Genomic DNA, 5,245 nt, shown 5'->3' with positions numbered 1-5,245 from the left:
GTAAATAAATAGCAGTGGCGGCATCCACGAGGAACCACAGGTCCACGGAGGGCCAGCACAACAACAGAACTCTGGTATCTCAGCGCAGCACAGTGCAGAACAGGCCAAGAAAACTCCCGACACTGAAAATGTCTGAAGCTATCCGTTTTAAGTAAGCTTTGAAAAGGACAAGCGGTGCTCGTCCTCCCTCACTTCCCAACGCCCGCCCTGCTGGGATGCAGAGACCAGTCCTGATCTCTACGTCTCTTCCCCCAAAACGAGCGTTTTTTTTTCTCCTCCTCCCTTGTTTCTCTGTCTCCTCAGCTTGTGTTTTTGAGGTACTGTGCTGCCCTCTTCTGGTCATTCTTCTCAGGTGTTCTGTTCAGTGTGTGAGCTGTCTGATCTTCTTGCCTCTTATCTATAGATGTCAGGTGCTTGTTAAAATAGTACGAGCCCTTAGCTATATTAGGTTGAAGATTTAAAACAAACAAACAAAAAAAAAAAAACATAATTTGGTGAACCAAGTCAGCTGTTTCTACATATATACGTATATATTTAATAGCTATTTTTCTCATAACATTTGAACAAAACAGCTGTCTATATTTTTCCGTACGTAGTATATGAGGAGCTCGTCTCATTAAAAAAAAAAAAAAAAAAAAACTTAAAGAAGAGGAGACGCTTCTTTTAATGTGTAACCATTTTGTTGGTTGCTCTGATGTTTTTCATTCCCTCGACGAAAACGGACCCGCCATCGGGGTTTAATCAGTTGGATTCATCCACGTCTCTGTGAAGAAGTCTATTTTGGTGCCAACTGCTTTCACGTTTTCCACTTCACTGAAAAAAAACTTTAGGTCAGTAGGCAAAACCCCAAAAACCTGGTCTGCAGCTTCACTTACTCATATGATGGGATTTATTTTTCAACCCGTCCATTCGCATCCATTCAGAACAAGTCATCAATACGAGGCTTTTACGAGCACTTGAAGAGAGGTGTGGGTTTGACGCATGTAATCGAGCAGAAATTGGGTGGATTTTTTTTTTTTTTTTTTTTTTTGCTACGCAACTCTCGCTAGAAACCGAAGAGGTGCGTTTTAGTTTTTCAAGCCTTTCCTTTCACAGTGCCTTTTTTTGTCATCGAAAGGGGACATTTGCTGCAGATTGAAGTATTAACAATATGTTAACGTGAAATGCCAGCTCATTGGAGAAATTTGTACAATTAGTACAAAAAAAAAAAAATCCGACGTGTTCCGAGCAGGGCGCGTCGCGCTGCTTGGCCTCCCGCACCTTGCCTTGTCGAATCCCCGTAGCCGAGAGCGGAGGCGGTGCGGTCTCTCTCCCCCACCAAGCAAGCCACTTCAGCGAATTAAGCACTTCCTGGTAAAACTTGAAAGAAAAAGGAAACACAGCATGTAAAAAAAAGTAAAAAAATAAATAAATGAAAAAAAAAAAAAAAAGTAGTGCAGAGTTGAAATCCGTGATGCTGTCTGTGTTAGCGTGAAGGGGTCGCCCGCGCCCTCATCCTCCCCATCCCCCACCCCGCGGTGCCTGTCATAAAGAGCTCGCCTCCCATCTCAACCGTCCCATTCCCCCTTTATGTTTTGTTTTCACCCCGTCCGCTCAGACCTGCGCTCTTCCCCCTTTTTCCTCAGCGATGAATTGGAAAAAAAAAAAAAAGGAAGATCTGCTTCTGGATGCTCTCGAGTTCATTTTGTTGTGGTTTTACTCCTCTTCTGCCTGCAGAACCTCGTCGTCAGTGTTTCAACCGAATGTGCAAATTGTAAATTATATGGAAAGTCACTGTTCTGTTCTAGCCATGTTTGTCCTGGAGAACAACGGTCACCAAAAGGTGCGCGCCAACGCCTCTCCTTGCTCCTTTTACTCTAGACTCTTGCATGGAACGGAAACGGGCGCGGGAGGACTGGACTCGCTGGACCCTGTTGGTGTCTCTTGTTCTTAAAATGGCTTTAATACTGGCTTCTTTGGAGCTCTTTTCATTTTACATAAGCTTTGTTTTCTCTTTGAAAAGATTATTATTTTTTTTTTATTGCAAGTGTCCTTTAGTATTTGTCATACTAAATGGCTGGCTTCATTGTACATATGTACTTTTATGTTATATCTATTATTAAATGGTAGATTTCATATTTTGTACAAACTATCCTGTGTATAGAAATCAGATATTCTTAGCAACTGCAAACGGTTGGTATGTGGCACAAAGTTCAACACGTTAAAACTATCGACGGTTAGGAAAACGGCTAGGATTTTCATTTTCTTTTCCAGTCTTTGTAGACCAACGTCTTTTCCGTTTTGAATCTTCCACATCCAGCCATGTTTTTTTTGCTCCTTACATAAATGAGGTTTTTGTGCTTGCTTTTATCCAAAACCTTCAGTGGTGTACATCTATCTATATACAACAAATAAAGAGAACATGTGAGTTTTATATTTTCATCCTAAAAACGCTGCTGTGACTCAGTCTCTTTGCGCTCAGCTTTTTTTTTTTTTTTTTCCCAGTGTGTGCTGAAAGATTAGTCATTATTTATTCTCAGGTCCTACTCTTTTAAAAAATTTTCATGCCTTGTCCAGTTATATAAAAGTCGCATCCATCAGTCTACTCATCCTTCCGTTTGATACAAATACCCATCATTCATCTGTCTTCCCATCCTTCTATCGTTCGTTGATGGTTCTCCATCCAACCATCTCTCCATTTGTCCATCAGCCATCTCTGTCCACTCAGTGGTCCTCCAGTCGTTCTTCCACCCATCTGCCAACCATCTGACCGTCTGTTGCACACCTATCAATCCAACTATCACTCCCATTTGTCCATTATCCATCCCTCCGTTTCTATCCAGGTGTCTTCAAACCATTAATCTGTCCATGTCACTTACGTCTTCCTTCTTCTGCAAATGTAAAAAAAAAAAAAAAAAAACATTGGAAACTCTACAAGGAAAGTTTTGAATTTTGACGTTAAAAGTGAAAATACTCTATTAGTTCACTAGAAGAAAGCTCATTAGAATCAAATCTAAGAAATATTTGGAGTTTTAATCATCTCTCCATCTGATTTTGACTAAGCAGGAAGTGATGATTCTGTATAAACACTTGATAAAACAGAAACCATTCAAAGACCCAATGCTGCCTACTGGACATGTTTAGAAAAAGGTGGTGTTTGCTGCCACTTGGTGGACGTGGAACAAAAAGACTGCAGTTTAGGTAGGTCCAGTTCGTCGTAGATGCTTATCATAATAAGTTATAATTCTTTGAACAGTGCACGTGCTTTATGTTTGAACTTTTCATGCATCAGTCTTTGTCCGGCCAACTCTACAGAATTTATTCTTTTCGACAACTCTTCTCGTCATGACACATACGACTTCAAAGCAGATTTTGATTGATTTCATCTTGTGTTTTACACATGAAACCACGTTGGCCACAGCACCTAGAAAAAGTATAATTGCCCCTTTAAAATGTTTTTTTTTTAAAAATGAAAACAACAAAATCAATACTTTAATTCTGCAGTGGAATAAAAATGAATGGGTTTTCAAAACAAGTGTGACAAATCTAAAAAGTGTGCAGTTTGTTTGTATTTAGACTCCACCACTCTTCCTCTCACTCCATTTCCAACTTCAAGTCTTTTGAACATCTATCGTCTGTTGATATCCATCTTCAAAACATGTTGCAGTTTCTCTAATGGATTTGGTCATTTTAGATCTGAATTTGTTCCAAATATTCCAAACGTTTAGAGTCGCCCTCCTGCAAGGTGAAAACTTCAAATCTTTCTGCAGCTTCATAAGTTTTTTTTTTTAATTATTATTCTGAATGTATCTCCACCCAGTTTTTTCCTGTCCATGCGTGGAAATAAAAAAAATAAAAAAAAGCCTTCCCATGGCATGACTCTGCTGACGTCGTGTTTCGCCTGTAAGAATGTGTGTGTTCAGGTTAGTACCTAGTTTTCTATCAAATCTTTTTTTTTTTTTTTCGCTCGTTTGCTTCAAAATCAGAACCTCCTCCTCCGAGTTTGCTGTAAACTGCAAGTTTAGCCACTTCTGACTTCTTTTACGTTAATGTAACAAAATACAAAAAACAAAGTTGCAGAGTGAAGGATAGTTTTTTGAAAAGCAATGTGTTTCACTCTCCCCTCCACACCCTCCCAAAAAAACTTTATTTTTCTCAAAATAGTAAAATATATATTCTCTTTATATTTTATCAGATGAATTTCCACTTGTATTACTCTAAAAAGCAGCATGCGATTCTTTTACTCGCAAGCAGCAAAGCGCTCCCTGAGGCGTCATCTGAAGGACACCGCTTATTACTATCATTTTTTTAAAATTATTATTTCCAGAAGATGTTGCTAGGTGCCGCCATCAGCTGTTACTGTTTGCACAAACACTCTCCAGATTGTCTCTCTCTTCTAAGGTCATCGAAGTTCGCCCGTTCCTCTTAAAGGAACAGTGAGGCACGATTTTTAGCATCTGGCACCCCTGCTGGCAACTTCGTGGAACCTAAGTGAACATGTATTGGGCCCCCATTTTAGTATTTATTTTTTATTTTTTTTTTGCATAGTGATAGCGATATAATGATGATGATGATGCATCTGTTTAGGGGGGTGAGAAGGTCCCCCCACCCTCCCTCTGCGTCAGCAATTGATTTGATCTTTGATCGAGCAAATCCATCCCCGCGTCATGTTTTCGTGCCTATTGCTGGATTAAAAAACTTGCTTCTATATTTACTGTGAGAGGACAGAGCAGTGTGGCACAATAGCTCTTGCTCCTAAATGCCTTCCTTAATGAGGATGCCGCCCCCTCTCCCCTCACACACACACACACACACACCAAATAAACCAAGTTGCCTCATTATCAACACATTGTTCTCCAATTATCTAAGGAAATATTCCTCCAGGCTGGATGCGTCACTAAAGATCGAAATACGTCAGTGGTGTTTTTTTTCCTTTTCTTTTTTGGTGGGTGGTTAAAAGGCTCTGTGTATCCCTCCCTCTCCGCTCAGATGAGGTCACATGGGTTCACTTAATTTGCCTGCAGTCGGAGAGCCGAACGCTGCCTCTCCAACTCAAATATGATGGCTTGCTTTTTCTTTTCCTTTCCTCGTTTGATCTGGATGTTCTGACGGCCTTCCTTGACTTGTCAGCGTTCAGATCTCCTCCGTTGCTCTGCCCTCTTACTCTCCTCCCCTCCTCATCCTCATCCGCCAGTCCTGTGCAGCCAAAAAAAAAAAAAAAAAAAAAAGAAAAACCACCCCCCCACGATAAAGAATGCAAGAACCC

The sequence above is a fragment of the Poecilia latipinna genome, unplaced genomic scaffold (assembly GCF_001443285.1).
Source record: "Poecilia latipinna isolate Pla-1442-1.1 unplaced genomic scaffold, P_latipinna-1.0 Scaffold744, whole genome shotgun sequence".
NCBI classification, from domain to species: domain Eukaryota; kingdom Metazoa; phylum Chordata; class Actinopteri; order Cyprinodontiformes; family Poeciliidae; genus Poecilia; species Poecilia latipinna.
The sequence above is the reverse complement of the archived record's forward strand: the minus strand, read 5'-3'. Positions refer to the sequence as shown.